Source organism: Numenius arquata, chromosome 2 (assembly GCF_964106895.1).
Source record: "Numenius arquata chromosome 2, bNumArq3.hap1.1, whole genome shotgun sequence".
Taxonomy (NCBI): Eukaryota; Metazoa; Chordata; class Aves; order Charadriiformes; family Scolopacidae; genus Numenius; species Numenius arquata.
Window position 1 is genome coordinate 24,815,622 of NC_133577.1, and position 14,244 is coordinate 24,829,865.

The 14,244-nt window shown below is 37.7% G+C and overlaps 1 long non-coding RNA gene across 1 annotated transcript; it reads left to right on the plus strand.

Moving 5' to 3' along the window:
* The first annotated feature begins 579 nt into the window (after positions 1-579).
* LOC141479231 (uncharacterized) lies at positions 580-12,195 on the plus strand. Its single transcript, XR_012464051.1, has 3 exons — positions 580-687; positions 6,505-6,713; positions 8,049-12,195. It is a non-coding gene; the product is annotated as an uncharacterized lncRNA (long non-coding RNA).
* The last annotated feature ends 2,049 nt before the right edge of the window (positions 12,196-14,244 follow it).

Consider the following 14,244-nt stretch of genomic DNA (forward strand, 5'->3'; position numbering starts at 1 on the left):
CCCAAGCCAGCATTTGCTGCCCTTCCTGATGCTGTTGAGGCCTAGAAGTGGGTTCTCAGTTGGTTTGTGTCCTTACTCTCTAGGTCCTGTACAGAGCAAGGCCACCTCCTCCTTGCACAGAGGGCCACAGAGGTGATACTGAGGAGGTGAGCCTGAAGGCAGGCTCAGGGGAAGAGGGAGGTGACAGAGGGGCTGTACCCAGACTGATCACCATGCCCTGCACCCCATCATCCTACTCTCCTCCCAGCCTCATGGGGCTGGCTGGAGCATGGGGTATCTTGCTTTCAGCAGTTTTCTTGCCATAGAAATGCACCAAAGGAGATCCGTGAGGCTGAAGTTGGAATGCAGACAGAACCTAGAGTGAAGCTCCACAATTGCTCCTAGGTCTGCTGCCTAAAATACAGCCCTGCAGAACAGATCCCTGGAGCCTCCTACACCCCTTGTAAAACATTAGCCCTCAACCCTGAATCCTACGGTCCCCTTTCCTGTATTTTCACCTTCCTCATACCACTGTTGGGTCTGAGCTCTCTCTTCCTTCAGCCTAGAGCTTCCCCTGGCACGTCATCATGTGCTGCTGGCAGAGCTGAGAGCTTGGGCAGCTCCTCTGGGAGAAGAGTGGTTTTACAGCACAGCAATGTTACCCCAGACACACTGTTCTTCTGGAGCTGCGTGCATTGGCATAAATGGGTAAGTGCAGGCACCTTCCTTCACCTTCCTTTGATGCTCCCCAACCCTACTCCAGCACCTGGACATTGTAGTAGCATGAGAAAGAGCATGATTTTTTATTTTTTTTTTTTTTTTTTTGGCCTCCTAGCTGGCTATGTAAGGAACAGCCACACAGCAATTTCTCGCAGATCCATGTTGTTCACACAGGTTTCAGCTGCCTGCAAAACACTGCCACTGCATGAAACCAGCCTGCCCGGGAGAGTGCACTCTGTTTGCTTCAAATGGCAAAAAGGCTGCCTTGGTTGTGGGTGTTAGTGCGTACTATTCTACGCAAAAGAGTAGTCACATTGCGTAAGTTTGGGCACCTAATTTAGAAACGTAGCTGTGCCAGGCTCCCTGTAGGAGCTGTGGAAAGAAAAATCCTTCCTCGGAGAGAGATTCAGGGCAGCAGCTGAACTGCTCTTCCATTCAGCATAATAAAAATGACACACTAAACGCTCTAAGCAAATTATTGTTATAAAAGGTCTACACAACATTAACCGGTCTGGTAAATGCCTCCATTTGCTCTCTTATACACATAGCTGTAAGGTCTGTGTTCCTTTACAGCTTCTTCAGTCTGTTTTGAATCTTCTAGCGGACTGTGGCGTATGGAATGGAAAATTAAAACTTTTGATTTATGTGTTGCTGCTTTGCCACTTTTGGCCACAGTAGAATACTTACGAATGTGAAATGACAACAAATATTTAGTCTTACAAGTAACTGAGATGGTTATATCTGGGAGCAGAGGGAATGGATAATTCATCATTCTAACAGTTTCTATACGCTGGAAGAGACTGTGATTTTGTAGCAGAGAAGTAAATAGAGAAGCACTCCCAGTCCCCCAAGCGCAAAGACCAGATAAAAACTGAGCTGCTGCAAAACAAGTTTACATGAGCATTGCCAGTGTGATGGACACACTAGGAGTTAGCAAAGCAGCATGTGGTTAAGAACATATAAAGCTCTGTGCATGAAAAACCTTGGTAATACACGTATCCCTTTCCCTAAACTTTGTATGGGGCCAGTTTTTCAACATTTTCTTTTTTCAAAAGTTTTAGCAAATGTTCTAAGTTTTGAAAATCTGTGCAGTACCTGTATTTGCTTAGGACTTGTCCAAAAATGTCAAAAGGCACTGCAGTCTGGATGATCAACTTTGGAAAAAAAGCAGAGCAAAGCTTTCATGATTTTAAAGCTCAGAAGAGACTATTAAAATCATCACCTACTCTAATCTCTTTTATAGGCTGTAGAACCTTATCAGTTAATTCTGCATAATACCTTTACCTCCTTTTTAAATTACAACATCTTTCTTAGAAGCCATGTAGGCTGTAGGATTAAAATCTCTGTCTTTAGTTGGTGCTTGATTTTGTTTCAGGAATACAGAGAGCTATAGATAATATGATTCTTCTTACGTGCTTGCAGACAACGACACAGCTGAAAAGCTCCAACTAAACTTTTCCCGTCCCTGAATCTTGCAATTCAGTTCTGCAATTTATTCTTTGTGAGTTGTGCTCTGATAGTAAGGCAGGACCAGGGAAAAACACTAGAGGCATTTCTTCCTAGCTTTCTCAGTCATCAGAATCTCTTCAGGGGCACTTTGAGATCTCTGAATAATATTTATAAGATATAGGAGGAGAAAAAACAGTTATAAGGAGACTTCACTTATATAAGTTTACTGAGAGGGAAAACTTACTATGCTTAAGTTAACTTTTGAGAATTAAAGCTTGTTGAGTATGATTTTGCAATCGATCAAACTTCATTTTCTGTTGTATTCAAGTGGTTTAGGAAAATTACTCTGGAGGCTAACTAGAGGGAATTAGGTATCAATGCTGGATGTATAGCCAGCCACCTTCCCAATTTTAGAAAAACATGGCTGTTGATTCAGTATGCGACAAGTTACTATTTCTAATCAAAATGATATTTAGTATGATTTTGAAACCAGTCACCAAAAATACCAGTTCAACTAGAAGCAATTCTTACTATATGCAAAGTATAATAATTTTTTTTTCAGCATGTAGTAATATATATGTGTACAGCTGACCACTCAGAAACAAAACTAAAGATGGGAAAAGCTAAAAATCAGTAGGCTTTGCAGGTAGAATTTAAACTGGGATAATGAATAAGTATTTTTATTGAGTGGGAGAACAAAACAGGCAATCTGAAACAGTAATTGGTATGAAAATACTAAAGATATGTAAGCAAAAATTTTATACAGGTATATGAAATTTCAGAGCGATATCCCTAGAAGGCACATTTTGAAAGTGGAAAGGTACGCTTTGAAAGTCCTATTACCTAGATAGAATCACTGAGATATTATGGGGCTATTAAAAAGTCCAAGAAGGAAAGAAACAGGACAGTCAAACATCTTAATCACAACAGTCATTTAAAATAGGCTCAGACTTTAATTCCCTTTAGGCTGTTAAGTGCATATCTACCTGATATCCAGCTCTGAAATTAGGCCTTTGTGTTCTTGATAAACTGGTTATTTAAATACTGAATAATATTACCAAAGGAACTAGGGCTGCTTTGCATCCAAAGGTTTCTTTTGACTAGGTTAAATTTTCTTCCATTAAAGTGAAAAAAAAAAAAAAAGAGTACATCTCCAATAGATGAAATTTTTCTGTCAGTATTCATCCTTTCTCAGACTAGAAAGAAAAGATCAAAAAATGTTGTCATTCACCTGATTCTAGGGAGCTTTTACAAAGAAAGGATCTTTTTATCTCCTGCAGCTTGTTCTCAGGATGCTGCTCTGCCGCGGGTGGCTGCAGAGTTCCTTTTGAGCCCTGCACTGGTGGGGCAGCAGGCACAGCCAGCGCTCTGAGGGGCAACAGAATTAAAGTTGGTTTTTTACATGGCTTAAATTTTATACCAAATTCAGGTGTTTGTGTAGGCATCACTGTTATACTAATGCTATTTAGACTCCCAGCAATCTTTATGAAGATGCTGTAACACAGATAGGTACATCTTGTATATTTATTGTGATTCTTTTAAATACATCTTTCTGTTGTTAAAAGGTTGATGTGAAATAATGTATTTTCTTTTAACAAAAGTTAGCAAATTGCATGTGAACATGAGAAAAAAGAAGAATGCTACTTAAGACAAATACAGCAGCAGTCATGGAAAAGGACAAAATGTAGTGTATCGGTTTCCAAGTCTAGATATCTTAAAAACATATAGAAAACCTGTCATCTGTCATCTTCTCTACAGTGGATTCTGTTTTCACACAAATACCCAGGGACAGTATTTGTATACTCAAAGTCATTTACTGAATGTCTTTCCTCTTGAAAGTTTTAGTTTGAAAACATAGATACAGCAGGAGAGATTAATAGTTTCAGTATCTATATTGTTCAGAAAAATAGGGTCAAGTTACACTTGTTCATATCGCTGGCTGTCCTTAGCTTAACACTGTTTCAAGATAGTGTTGAAATTTTTGGACTAAAAATATCCACTATAGCTGACAAGTAAATGGCATCAAACCTATAAGGTTGTTTTATACAACACTGAAATGGAAAAAAAAGCCAACAGACCCAGACCGAAACAGAAACTTTCCATCAGTTGGCATAGCAGACTTTTAGATTTCAGGTCTTCAGTTTTATGTTTACTGCAAACATTAAATACATGCATGAGCGTCTGGAGAATATTACCAGTCAGGAGACACACAAATATATAAGCCTTCTGGTCACCTAAAGGAAATTTTATAGCTCTTTACCTAGCCAGAGCTCTCTCTGGGGGAGGGCCAGAGCACAGCTCAGAGCTCTAGTTTTTGGACCTGCGACTGGGCTATGTAAGCTCAAATGTCTTAAAATTCATATTAAAGAAAAATGGGAAATTCATGGGGTTAGGAAAGAAACAATGCATTTGTTGAGCAGAAGCCAGCATGTACAGTGTAATGGTCTCTATTTTGAGACAAAAATGTAGTAGAAATCTGTACAATGAAACTCATTCTGCAAGCAAAATGTGTGTTCAGATCTAAGCTTCTGTGGTTTCCTTGTCCTTTGATATTATCTAACCTCCATTTATGCACTTTTGTTTCTCCTGCTGTTTTTGTGTGTCTCTAGCCCTGCTGTTCCTTCCTCACTGTTTTGGTATGTGGTTTAGGACTCAGTGGTCAAGCAAGACACAGTATCATGCTTTCCCATTGGCAAATACCTTTTGCTTCAATGACTACTTAAGCATCAAGCTCTACTGTTGCTTACTCTGATACAAACCCTAAGAACATGAGGATTTGTTGGGGCAAGGAACTTCCTTCTGGCCTGGCTGTTAGGCATTACGTAATTTCATTGCCTATATAAACTGTTTTTTCAAATTTGATCTTTGATGAAATAGAGCTACTACTTACCTAACTCATACAAATGTTTTGTTCTTTGCAGTGGTTTTCCCCAGGATATCACCTTAAGAGATTAGTGTTATTTTCAAATGCTTTGATGTTCTGGGCTCACATCTGATCCTATGAAATGAATTTTCCAGGAGGCAGGGGCTGATACAAAAGGAGCAATTTCTCACTCCAAGTGCATGCCACACTGACTCCCTTAAATCAATGCTTGTATTTAAAAAATGTCAAACATATTCAGAGCAATTGCATGTGCTGTTCCCCTTATGGAATTGACTACCTTCAGTGATGTGACCCGCTGCTACATACCTGCAGATAGCTGTTGTGTTGCCTTGCTTTTCTTTTCTTGGTCATGCACCGAGTTTTGTTTCATTTCAGAAAACGGGGAGCAAGCATATGAAGAGGTATTTTTTACTGCTAACGTCACCACAGATGGGAGCACAGTCTCCCTGAGAAGTCTACTTTGGATTTATTCCACTAACTGTAGTGGGAGAGGGTATTTTCAGGAGTGTGTAGTCTGTGTGATTCAAACTCTGGTCAAAAAGACGGGGCTTGTGTATTTATATAGTTATTTAAAGGAAAATGACTTGTCTATTCTAGACGTGCTCAGTGAGGCCACCCCGTTGCTGGGTCATGGTCTGTGCACATGAATCAATCCTTGTATATTTTGTCAGTTCTATACGAGTCAAAAACTTGTCCACAAATCTTTTGATTTGTCGCATTACAGAAGTCACGCTTTTGCAGCCTTATTGTAACAAAGCCACCCAGAAGAATAAGAGTTATAGGAGCAGGCCCTTTGTATGAAAACAAAATTCTAATATGTATTCTGCAAAAGCTTTAGTAATAATATCCTGAATTATGCATTCTTAAAAGGATTTTTTTTTTTAGCATACTAAGAAGAACTAATGGCAAGAAATTAATAAAGCAAAATCATTTCATCTTGACAACCAGTTTTAAAAGTTTGCAAGACACACAGTTTCTGTGTCATGAAGTAATATCCCGAAGGAAGTTGACAGATAGAAATAAATCTCATCAAAACAGTAAGGAAGCTGCAACTGGTAATAATACTGGGGTGACTGAAAATCTTTATTATCTCTAGATCTAATCTTTATTATGTCAAGATTCTGTGGGATCAAACACAAATCAAGGGTAAATCCAATTTGACTTCAAATTAGTGGGTTCTGTATGCTACAGGGCAAATCTGATAATCTAAGAAAACTGAGGAAAAGAGGCTTTTGTACTTTGAAAAATGCAGTTACTGATTGTTGCAAGGTTTAAGGAAATGACATGGTTATCTCTGCTTCTGCTGAAATCTTTTCTGTAGTACAATTCCAATGATCTGCTTGCTTTTGCAGTCAGTCTGAGTAAGACTGACTTTTTTTTTCTTTTTAATAATGAAGAAGCAGAATATGTAAAATACTCCATTGTATAAAACCAAATCAAAATATGTGACTGACTGTTTGATCTTTCTAAAGTAATTAAACGTGGTGAATAAATCCACTGTCTTTCCCACCGTCATTGATTCTTTGGGCCTACGAATGTTGAAGTGAAGATGAGGCTGATGCACAGTTATCATCTGATCCTGACAGAAGTCCTGTCCGAGCTCCACTGAGGAGAGACTGAAGGGTCTTATCATTCCCCTGAGTTAAGCTAAATCCATGGCACCAAATGGAATAAATATAAGGTACGACGGTTGGCTTTCACCATCACCTCCTATCTCATGTATCCATTTTCTTTCTTACCCTCCTCTTAGAGGTCTTTTTCTGACCTTTGTGTGTGTGTTTCCCTAGGAGGTGTGACTCAGCTGATTGAGGCTCTGGCATGTCTTGTTTCACTGCTGTGAACCCATGACTAAAAGGGCAGCTAAAAGCAGCATTGTAATCATCAGACGCTGCTAGGAGTTTGCCAGGTTCTGGAGTGGTTGATAAGACCATGTGCTGGTCTGGTTTTTTCCAGGTGCAAATGAATTGAAAGTAAGAGACGCACCAGAATAGAAGCTCTTTTTTTGTGGACTTGTTTGCTTTATAGTACTGATTTCAACTAACTATAGGTTTTGATCCCAGAGGGACACTTATTGCCCTCTTTAACACAAAGGAGAAGGGGCTTTCCCTTATGAAAACTTTCTCGAAAGACTGTAGATAACGGCAATGGAAAATGAAAACTGTTTACTGTACTGCTTAATGTGTTGGGTTTTTTCCTCCCTTTTTTTACTAGTTATTTAAGAAAAGAGTCAAAGCACTTTAATTTTTACTGTGAAACCAAATGGACATTTTGAAACTCTTAATCCAAGTGTTACACACTGTCATATTCAAATAAACACTTCTCACTCAATTTCTCTACCAAAATGAATACACTTCCCTGGCCATTCAACAGAAAAAATTCTCTTGAGCTTTTGAGGAATGACCCAACCACTTGGACCTCTGCCTGCTTGGTGTCCTACCCTGGATTTTGCATAAAACTTATTATGAAGAGCAACAGTTAACTTTGAACTTCTGACTAGGAAGGACAATTTTCTTGAATACCAGCAAATGTTACATAATCTCAGACAGAAATCAAATGTGCTTATAATAACTTTCTCCCAGCCCTAATCAGAGACCAAGATGTCCTCCATCTGCAGGAAGTTCCTTTCATATGCATTTTTTTTTTTTTTTTAAATGGAGCAGACATAGAGCATGATTGAAGACTTTGTTCTCCACTATTTGGTGATGGCCATAAGCATGCTACATAAACTTCAGGGATTCTGCTTTTAGTCTGGCAAAAATTAAAGCTGTGCATCATACCATATGTGATAAAACAAATAATCTCAGTTCTGGATAAAGCTATCTTTCTGTGCCTCTTCAAGTGGACCAAATAGTACTTTTCAGCTGCACTTGCACTTAAAATGGGCAGAGCTCAGAGGGGGTGGTTATGCAAGCACTGCAAGGGAAAATAAATGCATGGAAATATCACTACAAATAGCTGCCTCCTTGAAATTCAGTATATATTTAGTTCCTGAGTTGTTTCTTTCTTTCACCAATAGTGAAGGATAATGAGCTTCAAGAACTGTGGGAAGCTGCAATTGAAGCAGAACTGAGACATCTTGCAAAAACAACTTTAAAAGAACAATGGGGGATCACACAACGGTAGAGGAAGTGCAGAACCACAAATGTGACTACTTGGATGACAAAGCTTTATGTTAAGACTCGTGAAATGCCCTCCTTTATGCTGCTTCTCCTTGGCTAGGACTAAGGTGTCGTTTTAATCTTTTATCTTCCCTGTGAACAATTATATTTATGAATTCTGAGAGCAGATCCAAAGTGCAGGGACCACTGCATGCAAAAGTCACAGTTGTTTCCCCTGTAACAGAATGACACTGAAATACAGCTGAGAAGCCCAACAACCAACCGTTGCTCATACAAGCTGGGTGAGGGCAGGATAAGCAGTAGCAGTATCACTGCAGAGAATAGTTATCCTAGAGCTAGTTACCTGATGTGAGCAAAAGTTGTTAAACGGTTCATTTCCTTAGGGTCTTGCTTGGCTTTAACTAAAAATAAACTCAGCTGTCAGTAGGAAAGATCTGCTATGTGGCCTAAACAGGAGTTTGTCTTCTTGACCAGTAATAAAAGCACATTTCTGCAACATGAGAAAAGCCGTCTTAGTTCTGTCATGCTTAAAGACTAATTCAGAGTGGGTATTGCAGTTGGTGCCATATTTGCACTGACAGTTCCATCCTCACTTAATGTTAGTATATGTATAGTCTCATTATACCTATTCTGTGTGGTAAGACAGGTGAAGAATGATAACATCATGCTTTAGGATCACTAGGCAGGAACTGAAACAGATTAGCAAATAATGTATTCCTGTTAGCAGGAGAAATAAAGAATCACAAACAAATTGTTGCCTTCTGTTAAATCAGCACAAACCTGAAAGTCCCATTGTTAATTGTTTATGAGCTTGTTTTAATAGTTTCCTGCAGCAGTCAGCTCAAAATCTACTAATATTGTTCCAAAACATAAAAACCTTATTCTCCGCTGCTTTGTAGCGATATACATCTGGGTAACGTGGGTGTAAAATGTTATCATTCTGTTGTGGGAGAGCTTTACGCCCACTTTTTGCTGGTGTCGATGACTATACACGCTAAGAGGCAAGCACGGAATCAAGACTTTAAAATAAAGTTCAATAAGCAGATTAGGCAGAGTTGTCAGAGAAATCTGAGCTGCAGAGCTGCTGTAAATGCCAGAAATCATGATGTATTGTTGAAAAAGCAAATGTTAATTGGACAATTAAAATCCCCATTTATGATATGCAGAAAAGCCTGGGGGTTCTGCTATAATGTAAAGCTGAGTGTTTCAACTGAAACCACGCCTGCCTTGAAATGAAATGTGGAAATTTTACAAACCTTTGATTTCTAAGTGGGTGACGCTGCAGCGTGGTTTCCCTTCCTGGCTTAGGAATATGTTGGCCTGTTAGAAATGCTGGAGCTGGATGGTGCTTCAGTCTTCCTGTGGTTTGAGAACAATTGCTCTACTTGGAGTGAAACATCCTGCCCTGAGCTGGCCTTTTCACGCTGTGGTTACTAGGAGGTTAGCTCTACTGAATTAGAATAATAAAACCTCCAAACTATTGAAATGACCTTGGTAACCTCAAGGAGAAGATGGTCTTAAGTGGAGTAGGTGTGATTTTCTTGCTTTTAATGAAATAAACCCATTCAGCTCAGAGTGACTCACTGACAGCACTTTCAATGCTTACTTCATACAGTACAGTTGTTACGTGACTATTTTGCTCTAGCATAAGGCATACAATGTAGTCATATAAACATAGTTAATGGGCTGCACAATGTGTATTCATTTCAAAAAGAGCTGTGCGCTAAAAGGAGTGAAAAGAAAAATACTGCAATATTATGATTGATTTTAAAGATCAAATAAAGAAAAGCAAAAAGAAAGATGGGAAATACCTGATAGATTAAGTGATATTCACTTACTGTTTCAGTGACTACACAATTGGTCTCTGCTGTCAGATGAGCCTGGGAAGCAGGAGCACCTTAGTTAAGAATCTTGGATGATACAACGAGAAAACAGTTCAGCTTGTCTGCACTGATCACTTGTTGAAATGCCCCTGAATATGAGAAGAATGCAATAGAATGTTAAAAGTGCTTTTTTAAATCCCATATTCTGGGAAATGTAAAGGAACTTTGCCTGTGAAGTCAGTCTGAGCTACGTGAAGTATGAACTGGGAGGGAGAACTGAACAGGAAAAATAAGGTCTGGAGGGAACTAGTACTCCTGAAAATTATGTGAACAGTTCTACAAAATATTGACTAGACACATCTAAGATCTTAGTGATGGTACAAAACAATCCAATTAAGAGGTGGAAAATATTTTTGAAACAATGAATGATTAGCGTATTGTTGAACCTAACAAGAGTCACTGGGTTTTAAGCAAGATTAAAATAGAATTTCATACATAATAGGAGTACTCATTGTTATTATAAATCAACTATAACAAAGATTTTGAAAGAGGTATTCAACCAAGATCAGGTATTTGTGACTGGAAAGGAGGGGAGAACTAGACAGCTCCTGTTTGCATCAGTTCTTTGCTTGCCACAGACGGTGACCAGAAACTGGACTTCACAGATTTTAGGTTGAGTTTAGCATAGCAAACTGTATGTGTCATTAAAATAACAACAGCAAACCCTGAATCCTTCCTTTTCAGAATTCAGAGTATTATGCTCTATAGATTTTGATTCAGATGCATTCCAGCATTTCTCCTTATTTTGTTCAGTAAGCAGTCACAAAAAGATGCAGTTTCTAGAGACGAGGTATTTTATGAGTGCTAAGTGCCTAAACAAAATATTTATGTAATACAGTTTCCTTATAGAGCTTCAGAAAACAGTTTTCTTTTTAATTATGGGAATAACTGAACCATAGTAAATATAAATCTTCTGCTCCAGCAAGAATGTCTTAAGTACCGCTAATGTCTTTCTTTATTCTTAGTCTGTGATACAAGACTCCAATTAAGGAATTCCACTATTCCTTTATATTAACTATTGTTTTTCAATAAAGGATTTGATTTGTTTCTGTTTTACAATTGTGTTAATGAATATTTTCTTAAAATCCTATTAGTGAAATGGACAATTGAATGTTGGTTATTTACTACATATCATTGTCCAGATGCTGTATCTACAGCAGTTAAGTGCTTGTTGTGACTGGAATGTACTCGGTGGTTTTGGTTCTGTTACCTCCATGGAGCTTTCACTTCTTAATGGCTACAGAGACTAAACTTGAGTTAAGAGCCAAACATTTTTTCCTCTGCATTACTGCAGTGGTGTTTAGATTTGTGGCTTTTAATGTCAAAAGGAAATTATAGCTCATGCATGCCTTTCCAGGCAGAGTAGCTCATGTAGAGGACATTAGAATGACTTAGAGGAAGTCTGGAATCAACTTATCATAATTACAAAGAAAAACAAATCCTTTACCCTGTGTAATTATCCTATATTTAAGAAATTAATAATTTATGGAGAAATCTGGGGGCCTGTGTTTTTACTGGTCTGTGAAATAATGGTGGGAGAAAATAGCATCATTACAGAATTCTCCTATGAGTATGTAGGGAATGTCTATTTTTTCCCTGGTTATCTTCACTGGCATTTATTGTTATATTACAACACAAGCTTACGGTGCTTACGTACAGTATTTAATTCTCATTCTTCTGACTCTGTCACCCAGTGAAGGAGCAGAAACAATACTCTGTCACTTGCCTAACACCACAGACATTACAAAAGCTAGTCTTCTAAAGAAGTATTCTACAGTAAAAAACAAGTGTATAATTCTCAAAACTATGGCCTGAATTTTTTTTAACAATTATGAATAACTATTACTAAAACACTTTGCACACAATTTTTTGACTCAAAAATTGTAAATTAATCATCTGTTCACAGTGAACAGTTTGCCTCCTAACAGTTGGAATCCTGTACTTTTGTTGTCACAGTCACAACTCAAATGAGATGTTTGCATTACAACTAGCTATGGATCTAGGCTTTAAGTTTCAGTTCCTGGTGGTGTTTTGCATCTTGTGTGAATATTCAAGTCTTGGACTTTATGACCTTTAGATGAAAGGTAAAAATTAAGATATTAATGTAATGATATTGTGCTTCACCGGTTTAATATTTATAATTAAAAGACCTTTAACGTTTCTTACTTCTCTTCCTCCACTTCCTCCTTTTTTTTTTTTTTTTTTTTTTTTTTTTAAATTCTGGCAGCTTCTTCAGGCTACTACATCATTACCTCACATAGTACCTATGAGAAAAATACATTTCAACTGCTGGTAGAAAGGGTATGCAATTGGAGAATGGTCAATTCCAACTGAATTTTGTGTTGATTACCCGTTTCTTTTATCACTAATATATAATCATTTTAACTAATGTAAATATTTCCCCATGAAGTAATATTCTTTTCATTTTCTCTGAAGACACAAGAACTATTGGTTACTTCTCCAGAACTTGCCAACAATTTTCATCTTTGCCAGCTAGTATCTGATTAATACCTGTAATGCAGAGAGTTCATTTATCCTAGCAGAAATTTCATGCTTTTCCCAGTGTTTCTGCTGGCTACCTTTGTCCTTCTTTTAGCCTGTGTACAACCGGTTGTCTCAGCAGCCATGACAAAAACTATCTCCTCAGAACAAAATCAATGAAATTTCATTTTTTGAAAATGAAAGTGTGAAAAAACTGCCTTCTCAAACAAGTTTCTTTTGAGATAGGTGAATCTCTTAATAATGATTTGAATTCTTCAAGTTACAGTGTAGCACTATGGCTACTAAAATTTCTTCCAGAAAACTGCCTGTTTCTTTAGAAACATGACTAGAGTTGTTAAATATCACACAACTGGTCTTCGTAGCAAAGATTGTCATCTTAGGGACAGGAGATGAAGTCTTCCTGGTTTTATATGTTGTGCAGGTCTTTACTGGAAAACTATACAGCAGATTGCTGGATGTTAATAATTAGAAGGAGGGATTTCCCCTTTTTTGTTCCAGGATGTTATTTAGGTACTCAGATATTAACTCATTGAGAATAAATCAGGAACCCTGAATATCTAGACACTTGAAAAGATTTTGAAACACCTGGAAAACCTGATTATCTCCAACTATTTGCAACTGCATTGATTTTTGATACTGACATATGGTAAACATGAATTATTAATAAAATTGGAATTACCTTCCTCTTGCTTTCTTATCATTGGCTAAAAACAAATGGAATTTCAATTTCAGGGACGCAAGCTGAAGAAAGCACCAACACGTCTCTGTTTGTTAACAAAAACAAGAGAGTTGGATATATCCTTATATACGTCATAACCGCATAGTAGTAGTTACATAGTGTAGTTACATAATAACATAACCTGTTACAAGACCTAGGAAACCAGGAAATTCTGTTTTGAGGATGGTATTATTTCATGTGCTCTTTTAATATATACCAACAATATTCAGAAACATAATATATTAATGCTGCCAAGCAGACCAAAGGATTACAAAAAAAAAAAAAAAGAAAAGAAATCCCTTCAGAAAACTATTTCTCCTGGTTTTGTGCCTCCCAACAGCTTCCAGTGAATTTATCAGAAAGTATATTAGAAAAAAAGATAAAAGAGCAATAAAAACTCCAAGGAGATGGGAACACAAAAAACCCAAGCAAGCTATTAGTCCCTAAAATCTAAAACACAAGATCCATAGCTCCTCGTTAATGTTAATAATCCCACACACAATAATGAAAAGAGAAATTAAAAGTTTTGAGTTTTGCCAGGAAGGATGCCTCAGACAGCAACAGCTTCTTGGTGTAGGGTGAGAAGTGTAGATTTCCAGACTTTGCTGCAGCCATGTTCCAGGCTACGTTAGGCACGAGCTCATCAGCTGCAGCCGAAAACACAAGGTAAAGTAACAGAAAAGATCTTAGAAAATGACTGTACATGTCCAAATGCAAAATGCAATTTTTTTGAAGACTTTTCCTGTAATTAATCAAGATGTAATGGGCTTGCCTTTGGTTTTGCTTAAAACCAAAGTTCTCGTAAAAGAGGAAAAGCTTAACTGTCTGAATTTTATTGTAACACTGTATTCCTATGTAAATTCTTGCATACATGCTATTTGTAGAGAACAGAACATATACTTAATGACAGACATGCAGTTAACATTTATACTGTATTTTAGGTGTTCAGCATATGCACTAACCAAAGAAAATGCAGTATATTATTGAACT